Raw genomic sequence first — 12,153 nt, forward strand, 5'->3', positions numbered from 1 at the left:
TCTGCATGTCAGAACAGTCAAGGAATTAAGAGATTGGGAGCAGTTTGAAGGAAGAAACTATTAGACTAGAAGACTTTCTGACATCTAGGGACTTCTACCGTGAAGGGGTGAGATTTTGCTGTGTGTCAGGTTATTAATGTCGAGAAGGCATAAGTGCTACTAGTTCGTGAGAGCACATTACATTAAAATACTTGTAAAACAGACACAGGGATGCAACACTGCGGCGATGTGACAGGGGTTGCAGCTTGCAGACTATTGTTCACAGTTACAGTGGATTACAGGTTAAATGCAATCTCTAATCTGATCATTTTCATTGAACTAGTATTTGCTTCCCTCCCTCATTGAGACTAATATATCTACTTTAGTAACTTTCTTTTCTTCTCTCTGCTTTTTCTCTCTGAAACAGAAAGAATGGTAAATCAATTTCCTTTCTCTCTTTTTTTTTTCTCCTCTCTCTTTTCTCGGTTTTTTACCACATAACTTTCCCAGAATAAATTCACTGTGAGAATATCTGTCAGTAATTCGTCGATGACACTTTAGTTGATCTTCATGACGATCCTTTTTTCTTTCTTTTTTTTCAAACCAACGCTGGGAAAATTTGTGAGAATCCACCAGCAAGGTCAGTCAACTTTGCCCAGGATCCATAATATCACCACACTTAGATGACGATAATTAAGTGAATACTGACACGATCTAGCGACTAGGTGTGCCAAGTTCGAATCCAGTCAATTCCATAGTACCATTTTCACTTAGGAATATTGGCAACCTTCGGATGGTCCCTCAAGTCGGTTATATGAATTTACTTTTTAGTAGCTTATGTTGAAATACTACTGCCTGGAAATAAGCTAGGGTTTAATTAGAAAGAAAGTGATAATGATTATTGCGAAATTATGTCAGACTTACAATTGAGAGATTGATGGTAGCAAATCTGTGTTATTGCTATTGATGATTGTGTCGGTGGTAGGAGTCGCAATGTTAAATATTTGTGGGTACCTTAATATAAATAATAGTTTAAATATATTTGTTTGGGTGCCTCCGCGACGTAAACAACACACCAAGAACTCAGATCGTAGTAAAAAATAATAGAACTTAAAAGCGACATCAAACAAATGATTGCTGATCAGTAGGGCTGTGACAACAGCATATTCTTTTGTTTTGATTCTTGAGCATATATCTCTTAATATCTTATATGTTTTTATTATAGATGGGTGTGGTTCTCAGTTGATTGACTGTGTCTTACTGTGTCGGATGTACGGCATAATCACATTGACACACCGGTTCTCGTCAGATCACCAAAGTTAAGCAACGTTAAGCCTGGCTAGTACCAGATGGGTGACCATTTGGGAATTCTAGGTGCTGTATGTGCTTTCCGCTTATCTCGGCATTGTTTCCAGTCGTCCTGAACCTCAACTTGCCACTGGTATTCAACAATGTTGACTCAGGAGAGGTGTGGTTGGAGATTGCGCAACTCTTGCCACAAAAATTTTACGCGCAAGTACCCTGACAGTGGTATGCATAGTCTGTTAAGACTGAAGGAAGTTTTTTTTACTGTGTTGTATATATACTCGAGAGTCAAAAGAACGAAAAAAAATATTCTGTTGTCACAGCCCTAGTGATAAGTTATTGCAATGTCAATAGTTCTGTGTGGTTACTTTTTTTATATAAAAATCTTAAATTACATTGTTTGTATCTTGTCTATTATAAAACATTGTTGTCATGGAAACCAGCTTGTATTTAATAAAATTCAAACTCTTTTCCACAATCCAACCATGTTGAGTACAAATAAGCTTCAGTCTTTGCTTAACTTGTAGAAATAGTTTCAATCATGAAACTATGTTTTGGTTTCAGTTTCGAATCCAGCTGAGGATAATCAAATCAATTTTTTTTTTTTTTTTACTTTTGAAATCATGACTATATATTGGGTACAATATAATATGAAATAATTGACTCTATAATAATAAATACGAAATCTGCATGAATTAAAATCTCATATTTAAGCATATTTTATAACCGGGCAACGCCAGGAGCCCCTGCTAGTATTATTATTATTATATTCAATTATTATATAGTCTTTTACCAGATTAAGTTTTGTTTCATTGCTTTATGGTATATCAAATCTTTTGGGGTTATTAAATGCTGAATCTGGTAATTTTAGAAAAAAAGATTTTATGCTTAAAGTTCTTTATATCTTCAAATATTTATTCATGGAGTTTGGTTTGGATATTTTTTTTTACAGCATATCAACCCTTTTCGGGTTCAATCATTAGTCAAAAGTTTTTATGCTTCAAGTAATTTATATCTTTAAATATTTATCGATCGTGGTTTAGTTTGGCTGTTTTGTAGAGAAGAATTGCTTTTGGTTTTGCAGAACATGATTGAGTTTTGCAAAGATAAATGAAAAAATAAAAACAATAACATCAATGTTTGGTGCCTTTTAGGCCAGGAAGCCGATATCTTCAGACAGCCTGATCTGGTAGCACGAGATTAGATGAAATTTTATTATTTATTCCTTGTATTTAGGAAACAGTTTAGTTCTTGCAGCGTTTATATCGATGCATTCGTCTATTTCTGTACAACTGAACTTTTCAAAGAGAAAATGTTGCTTGAGGTGCCATACTTATTGTAGCCAAATAGATGTCCATTTCGTTCTTTGAGTAACAATAATCTTTCTTCTTTTTTTTTTTTTTATTTCTGACACAAGTGATGCCAACCTCATCTTGTGCCAGCTGCAGGGATCTGTGTTTCCACATCCGAACACAAATAGGTAAAAATCTATTTGCAGAACATGATCCCCCACCCCCCACCCCCTTCCATCTCAGACACTTCCATCTGCCTGGGCAGAGAGAAGAGAGCAAAGCCAAACAATCGCATTATTGGCCAGAATGTCTTTTTAGCTGAAAACCCTCGAAAGCACAAAGGTCAGAGTTGGGAAGGAAAAGAAAAGAGTTTAGAGAAAAGGTAGGAATAAATAGACAGGAGAGAGGGAAGTAAGAGTAATCGATGAATTGCAGAAGAAGAAGGTGATTGGAATGGAAAGGGTATAAAGAAGAAAAGGGAGGAGGGGCAATTGGAATGGAAAGCGTATAAAGAAGAAAAGGGAGGAGGAGGAGATGATTGAACTGGAAAGAGAATAAAGAAGGAGAAGGAAGAGGTGATTAGAATGGAAAGGGAATAAAGAAGAAGGAGGAGGGGCAATTGGAATGGAAAGGGTATAAAGAAGAAAAGGGAGGAGGAAGCGATTGGAATGGAAAGGAAATAACGGAGGAGGAGGCGATTGGAATGGAAAGGGGATAACGGAGAAGGAGGAGGAGGAGGCGATTGGAATGGAAAGAGGATAAAGAAAGCAGACCAGGTTTAGAATAAGAGTGAACAGAGAATGGCAAATGAAATAAATGAACAGAAAAATGGTTAATATATTAGATAATACAGAGAAGATAGGAAATAAATAGTTAAGATAAAATATATGAAAAGAAGAGGAGAGAGAGATAGAATAAAGAACGGTAAGAGGAAGAGGGACTTAGAAGGAGAAAGAAAGATAGGAGAGGGGGTAGAAAGAGCTAGAAGTAGAAAGAGAGAAGTAGAGAGCGAAAGAGAGAAAGAAAATGAGAGAATTAGAAAGAGAGAGATAAAATTAGAGAAATTTAGAAAGAGGAAAATAAAAAGAGAGTAAAAAAGAAGAAAAAAGATAGAATGAGAAAGTGAGAGAGAGACTGAAGGAGAGACAAAATAGAAAGAATGATAGAAAGAGAGAGATAGAATGAGGGGGAAAAAAAGAGAGATAAAAAAAGAAAAAGGAGAGGGAGAGAGAGCACACGTAAAAAAGATGAGCAGAAAAAGTGTAGAAAATAATAGTCAAAAGCTGTTAAAAGCTTCGGGTAAGTATTTTGTGCGCTAATTCTGCATGTGCAGACGCCGGAGCAGCAGCATAAGGATACACATGGACTGGTTCTGCCAAATCTGTAAATTGTGTCTCTTTTGTTCCATTTTAGAAAATGTGTTTTGTTTCAGAAATAAATATTCTCTGAAGATTTTCTATACAACAAAAACAACAATAACACGCCTTCAAAAACAAATATTCAAATAAATACGAAACTTACGTTTCCGAATTTCTCAAACATAAATCGATAATTTATATTATTTGGATTATTCAGACTACTGTTCTCAGCTTGGATGTTATTTTCACAACGTTTCAAACAATGTAACCTCTGACCTTTTTTTTAAGTAGAAAGTCAACCTTGGGTTTACTTTTGGCAACCTCGTAACTCTTGCCGCCTTTTGTCCTTTAATCCTCATATCTCATGAGTGATGTTTCTGACAAAGGGAAAGAATTGCTGTTTTATGGGTCAGAACCTATCTAATACTTATAGTTATTTAATTTGTGACGTTGAAATAGCATTTTTTTTTTTTTGAGCTTCTTACATCATGAGGCTTCATAGCTTGTCTGGAGTGATTTCCATCAGAAAACAGTGCATTTTTTTAACTTGAAAACCTATCCAAATTTGTGAATTTATATCAAATTTAAAACTGAATTCTTTATTTAATATGTGGATATAGATTGTCCTTATTCTGTCAACTATGACAATGTAGAAGTGTTCCTATTTACTTGCGTCCGCACGAGGGCAGAGTTGGACACAGAGCCGGTGTTTAATACTGTCTTGATTTAATCTTCCTCTGAGGTAATCAGATTTAAGCCTAGTTTTAAGACTCGTATTACACATCCATCGCAAGAGTCTCATATGATGTCGTCAATGAATGAAGAGATGAGTTGATCTTGAATGGGTTTCACATTCACCAGATTTTGTCTGGTAAAAGATAAAATCCACAAACGTATTTTTATTTTCTTATCCTCATTATTATTATTTATTTTATTTTTTTTGGTACTCGTAAGTATTCGGTACACAAGAAAAGTGCAACAGAATTACTGGGAGGTTGAGATATGATAACTAGGACAACAGCATATTCTTTTTATTGTTTTGACTCTCGAGTATATATCCGACACAGTTAATCAACCGAGAACGACATCACGGTATAAAAGTATATAAGATATCATTGAAAATACACTTGAGAGTCAAAACAATAAAAAGAATATGCTGTTGTCCTAGCCTGATGATAACCAATTCGTGTGCAAGAATTTTTAAACAATGGAGATGGATGCGAACTCAGATGTGGAGCAAAGTATTATTTGGATCATGAAGCTAAATGTTTTTTGTTTTTTTTTGTTTACTGTTTTTTTTTTTTTTTTCACCCACAACAAGGCACAGTGCCATTTGGACATAAAGGGCTACTATTTCAGACCAAATTTACAGGAATACCATTTAGAGAGTTCAGTAACGAGATGTTTGTTCACATTACATTTGAATTACGTCAACAATATTTGAAAATATTTAAAACATTTTGGTCTATACTTGAAAATAAGAAATATATGTTCAAAGATGAAGAAATGAAAATATTTTTGTGGTGGAAATTGACAAATATCAAACAAAAAAATAAGGTAATAAAAAGGTTTGGCAAAAGATATGATTCACAAACGTATTTTAATTTATCTTTTCTCACATTTTCTTATCCTCATCTTTTTGTCATACTTGTAAGCATTCGGTACACAAAAAAAAAAGAGCAGTGGAATTACTGGTAAGCTGAACTATGATTCTAATGTCGCAAGAACAAACAAACAAAAACAAATAAATCTGACTTACCCATTTTTTTTTTTTTTTTGGTAGCAGAAGGCACTTATTAGCGTTACTTTCCAAACACTGCCTGTGTTTGTTTTCTTTTTTACAGTTCATTTCGTCTGCTATGAGATTAACAAAACCCTGCCTTCTCAACACCAGCTTAAAAGTCTCTCGCTGCCACCATGAGGCCACACACGTCCATCTCGCCCAGCTACACTTTTCTTCTTCCAAGCTGGCCATAGACAGACATCGCTCACCTTCGATTTTACACGTCCATCTTTCCCGGTGCGCACTTCGTTTCTCTTCGACCACATGCTGTCCTCCAATCACATCTTTTGCTTGTTCTTGTTCAGTTGTGAGGAAAACATGTTCTCCATGATATCCTTCTATTACTTGCAGAAGTTCTCGCTACTGATCAACCTTATCCTAATTGATATACACTGGACATTCATTTTCTGCAGCTGGTTCTATATTCCGCCAATGGCCATAATTTCCAGTTGATTTTGGTTGCGTACTCATAACCTTCCTTTTTTTCAACTCATTATTTCCAATAATTTTATATTCCACTATTTTCCCTTTAGTTCTGTCTTTCAGTTCCTCCTTGTTAATATTGGAATTTTCATCATGTTGATCTTTAACTTCCTCTTTCAAGACTTCATTCATCTCATTTAATTTTCATTGTATTTTCTTTATTCCTTGGTCTTCCATGGTTCTGGTTTCCCTTCATCAAGTAACATGGATGCATCCTGTAGAATGCTCCTCTATGTCGGATCAATGCACATTGATCTTCTTTACCCAAAACTTTAGCAGGGTCACGCCATCCTTTATAATGTTGTCTTCTACAGTAAACGTTGTCCCCCGTCACAAATTGTTCATCTGCATAATGTCTTATATTAAATTGTAATGCTCTCTGAATTTTTTCACTTGATTCAGCCGCCATGAACTTTTTTCTCACAGAATGTAAGGCATTTAAATTTATTCAAACCATATCACTGGTTGTTGAAGCGTCTAATGCGGGTAACTGGTCTATCAAAACTGATGGTGTATTTATGTTGGATCCAAAAACAAGCTCATTTGGGCTATGATGTCCAGAATGATTCCTAAGAGCATTTTTGGCATTAACAGCCCAAACCAAAAGCCATAGTCTTCCATTGAAAAATATGCTTTTGCAAGCTGAAAAGTCACCAAACTTTGTGTTACATTGTGAAGCTTTAAAAAATGCTCTAGAATGGAGAAAAGAATGAAGGCTGAAAAATTACATAAACACTTTGCTCATGCATCAAAAGAGAAATTGGTATCATTGGTGAGAGGCAGTAGAGCCTTTCATGATAAGAAGTTTCTGGTTCTTATTAAGGAAGCTTGTGATTTGTGTTTTGTTTGTTTAAGGCTTAGAAGACCCTCACATCGTCTGGTGGTGGGATTGGCTCTTGGAAACCGGTTTAATGACACTATATGTATAGACTTAAAAGAATTCAGATATAACCAATGCTGTATTTTACACCTAATTGACGCATTTACTAGGTACTCTGCTGCCAGGCTGATTAAAACCAAGAAGAATGAAGAAATTATCTGTAGCATATTTTGGAGTTCCCAAACGTTTCTTAATTGATAAAGAGAGAGAATTTAATAACGATGTTTACATGAAAAAGTGAATATCGAAACCTGCACTACAGCTGCTGAAAGTCAATTCAGTAATGGCACTGTGGAACGTCACAATCTAATATTGGCTGAAGCAATGGAGAAAACATTGAAAGATGAGAAATGTGAACCAGAAATAGTTAGACTCCTTCCAGTAGAGAAATTCCGTATTTACGTAATTTCTGGTACAAGAATTCATAACACATCAAAAAGTTGTTTATGTTTATTCCAACAACTCCTTTGTAAAAGTAAAATTCCTTGAATGACATGTATGCCATCGTGTTTTCGTCCCTTAAATATATTTCGTCCAACTTGTCCGTAATTATTTTTAATCCGTCAGTTCGGCCGATGTTTGTGATGTTTAAGTGTCGAACGCATTCTCGTATGTTTTATGGCAATGACAAAAATACTGCTGGGCCCTGCTTTTCCTTAGGTAAATCCGTGAAGACAGACCATATACTTATGTCTTGTTTCCACTCGGTGTACATTTCGTCACACTGCAAAATAGGTGGCCGTTTCGTAAATGACGCCATCTTGCTTTCAATTGTGTTTCAACATAAGTTGAACACATATATAATATCTGTCACACGAAAGAATATGCTCTGCTACCAATGTTTGTTCACTTAGTGCATTCCACGACGTAGGATAAACACGTGTTACTGTTGGCCGGACACCATATCAAATATCCACTCAAGACAAGGGACATAACTAAATATATAGAAGAAGGCCATCGTTTGATAACTCCAACTTTAACACCAACCTCTGTCCCATCACCAATGTTGCATCCCAGTGCCAGTTTTACAAATATTAGATTGACAAGAAAGTTCTTGCGGCTTTTAACTTATAAATTCAGATGAACATATTTCGGCTCAATCAAAAATTTATTGATCGAAATGTGTACGATCAGAATCAACACACTTTTGCCAACGTAAAACAAATGTATTTATGCCAGTAACGTAAAAAAATCTTGCGTTCTGGTGGTGATGAATCGCTGTTGGGGTTTTTGATATTGCTTAGGTTTTTGAAGCATTTTTCATGCAAACAGTTGTTGAGATGCTTGAAAAAGAGGTAGTCAGTAAGTGAGAGGTCTAGAGAGTATGGTAGATGAGGCAGAGTTTCGTAGCCAAATTTATTCAACTTCCGCAAGGTTGATTTAGCAGCATGCAGTCAGGCATTGTCGAGAAGGAGAATTGGGCTTTTTCTATTGACTAATGCTGAGTGTTGTCAAAGTTTCTGATGCATTTCATCGATTTGTTGACAGTATTTCTCCACCATAACGGTTTCGCCTGCATTTAAAAAACTAATGGATGAGACCAGTCACAGACCACCAAACAATTAGCATGACCTTCTTTTGGTGCAACTCTGGCTTCGGGAAGGGTCATGAAGCTTCGTCGGCATCTAACCATTAAGCTGAGTGTCGCCAGTTGTCATAAGAAACCCACTTTTCATCACAAGACACAACCTGGTTGAGAAGCGAGCCATTCTTGTTGCATAAAAGAAAGGAAGATGGCACTTTTTAACAGCATTTCTTTTGGTTGTCGTTCAATTCATGAAGCACTCATTTATCTAGTTTTTTTTCTTTCCAATCTCCCAAGTGGTTGAAAATCATTGTATATGTTGCATTTAATTCAGAAGCAAGTTCTTGAACAGTTGTGTGTGGATTGGCTTTAACTAAGTTTCTTAATTGATCGTTGTCAACATCTGATGGCTGACCACTACATTCATCATCTTCAAACTCCTGTTACCACCATGAAATTTCTTAAACCACTATTGTGCTGTGTGTTCAGTAGTAGTTCCTGGGCCAAATGCTTAATTGATATCACAAGTTGTTTCAGCAGCTTTTCGGCCTAGCTTGACTTGAAATAAGAAAATTGTGCAAATTTGATTTTTTCTATCTTGTATTCAACGTTTCGAAAAGAAGTCAATTGTTTTAAAACGATTGTAATTTAAGCGATTAGATAGAGCGAAAAACGCACTTTAAAATGATATATAGAGTAAAGGTATTATAACGAAAACTTATTAGAAAATACATTATTTCACATCAAAATTAAAAATTCCGCAAGAACCTTGTCAACCTAACAGCATTAATGGAACAATCAGTAAAATCCCCCTACTTCACTGTTGAGGTCCTTCTAATAGTTTCCTTCTTTTCGACTGATAGACTTTGGAATTCTCTTTCTGTTTCTTGTTTTCCTGACTGTACTAACCTTCAGAATTTTAAATGTAATGTGAACAGACATCTCGCACGATCCCTTGTTAGACATGCTTTCAAATAGTATCCCCTTACATTCTAAATGGCAATATGCCTTGTCTGAGGTAAAAAAAAAAAAAAGTGTGTGTGTGTGTTGGGGGAGGGGTAAATGTGAACAGTGTTTAATTTTACAGATTCCCTAAGTGGTAATACATTTTCTTTGAGGTGAAAGAGTAATGAAAAAAAAATAAAGGACCCCAGTCAGGCTTCTCAATGATGCCATTAATTGGCCTGTAGTATGTAACGCCATGAGCCAATTTACAACTCTCATACAACCATAGAAATTATGAAACCAAAAAAGAGCAATTAATCTTTTCAAAGAATAATTCAATAAAACAAAAAATATAAAGTTTTGACATGTTTTTTCCTCATTTCTTTTCCTTTGCAGACAAGCTATTTCGAGAATATTCCTAAGCTAATAAAGTATATATCTATAATGGCTTTTTAATCATCATTTCTTCCTGTCATGTGAAGTCTAGACAAGAGATTTAAAGCCAATATATGTACTTTATCTGCTGAATGCAGACATGCGTATTATTTTTTATCCTACAACTTAATCACTTATTTTTTATCCTACAAGTTAATCACTTATTTTTTATCCTACAACTTAATCACTCTCAACTGTAAAGTTTGTTTTGCAGACGGCATATCAACCTTTTCAGGTCAATCATTCAAGTGTAAAGTTTTGCTTACAGCATATCAATCTTTTTCAGGTCATTTCAGATGGAAACTAGTTATTCTGGTAAAAAAAAAAAAAAAAAAAGTGTTCCAAGTTCTTCCTCTCTTCTCTTTCTCGCAAGCGTCTCAAGACCGACAATACTATAGAGGTCAAAACTATGACATCTTGGATCGACGCATTTTGAGTTTTTTTTTTTTTTTAGATTTTCCATCTCATTTCTCTCTTTCCCGACATAAATTTTGGCTCGCCATGCATCCCGATCCCGGGATAGTGCTGTCCATTGCTGACATTCCACACCGAAATCCCTGAGATCTCGCTTTAGCACATCCTTGAATCTGAGATGCGGACAATCAACAGGCCAAGTACCCTCTTTCAAAACACCATGTAATACCTTGTGACGTAGGCGTTCACATGACATTTGGTTTAGAAGTTCTTAGCCTCTTCAAATATTTATTCATGTTTTTTTTCCTCTTTCTTTTTTCTTAAAAGGGAATAACCATTTATCAAGGCCCAAAGGCCACTCGAGGATAAGGGTTAATGAATGTAAGGCGGTAGTGTAGTAATCTTTAATGGTGTACATTGGGTAACTTGGACTTGAAGGCTACCACATTGTAATCGACCAGAAAGCAGGCAAGTGGAACAGTGTTCCACAGGCGGGCAGTTCTAGAAAAGAAGCTTTGTTCATGGAATCCGAGTGTAGTTTGTCGAAGTACACGTTCTATTAGATCCTGTTGTAAACATTAACTTTTTTTTTAAATGTTCAAATATTTTGCCTTGATTTACCTGAAGAATTACCCTCCTAAGATCCGTTTCTCTGTAATACATGATGACAAAAAAAAAAAAAAAAAATAGAACCTACAATTTTTTTTAGAAAATTGTTCATTTTCTCTTTTTAGAATGTAATCGTCAACGTTGAAATAAGTGAAACTTTGACTAAAGATTAAGTTTAAAAAGTTTCTTGAACTTTTATAAACGTTGATAAAATTCAATATGGATTCTGTTTTTGTAGGATCGGCCTGTATGAATCTTGATAATAGCACTTCGTATTATTTGGATTCTTTGGACTACTGTTCTCATCGTGAGTGTTATTTCCACAATATTTCAATCGATGTAACCTCCGACCTTCGTCAGGCATATCTTGTCGAACTCGGGAATCAGATCAGAAATTCTAGTGGCACATTTTATTTAATCCACTGGAGTAACATGCTCTCGTTTTGTCAGCCATGATGGGTAGAAGTCCTAAGTAATTCACAGTTGTATTTTTAAGTGTTGCTTACACTGAGAAATAAACCTTCAATCCCCAAGAGAACCACATTTTCAAAATCAGAAGAGAATGAATGTTATTGTTGTAACCTTGCAGGTTGGCCAAGACAAACACTGTGGTCCAATTAACAAAGTGTGTATTAGCAAAGTATTTTACAGAAGTACACGTCATGATTCTGGGGTCATAACTGCTACGAATTGCTGTCACAATGTTTTAATGTAACTATGTTTTGATGTAAGTGTTGTGTGAGTATCTGATAGGAGCTTTTGTATGCAAATGATCATGTTATTGCAGAATCCCCAGAGGAGTGCAACTCTAGGTTGCTGACATTGAAAACGGACAAAAAACTGAGAGTCTGTAATTAAATTATTAAGTATTAACTATTCTGTATTTGCTCAAACAGATTCTTATCTGCATTTTCAATTAACAATGCCTGAAGTTAAATTCAACACACTGTTGTCAACGCTCACTACTTCAAAATTCGACAGTTTCTGAAAAGCAGGTATTTTATTCAAACTGGCAGCATCTCATTTGCATATGCTTCACAAGAAATCACATTAGTCTATGTGACTGTTGAGGATAAAATTAACTGGGCATCACCATTTTGTTTTTTTCTATTATTCAGCAGTTAAACCTTACAAGACGTACAGAC

The 12,153-nt window shown here is 35.4% G+C and overlaps 1 protein-coding gene and 1 pseudogene across 1 annotated transcript in view; one reads left to right on the top strand and one right to left on the bottom strand.

Moving 5' to 3' along the window:
- LOC145260333 (ribosomal protein S6 kinase alpha-5-like) overlaps positions 1 to 12,153 on the bottom strand; it is a 427,160-nt gene that overhangs the window by 264,063 nt on the left and 150,944 nt on the right. The gene's annotated exons all lie outside the window — the stretch shown is intronic.
- On the top strand, positions 1,249 to 1,365 carry LOC145260722 (5S ribosomal RNA; annotated as a pseudogene).

This window comes from Euprymna scolopes, chromosome 36, assembly GCF_053919585.1.
Source record: "Euprymna scolopes isolate OS-2025 chromosome 36, ASM5391958v1, whole genome shotgun sequence".
NCBI lineage: Eukaryota > Metazoa > Mollusca > Cephalopoda > Sepiida > Sepiolidae > Euprymna > Euprymna scolopes.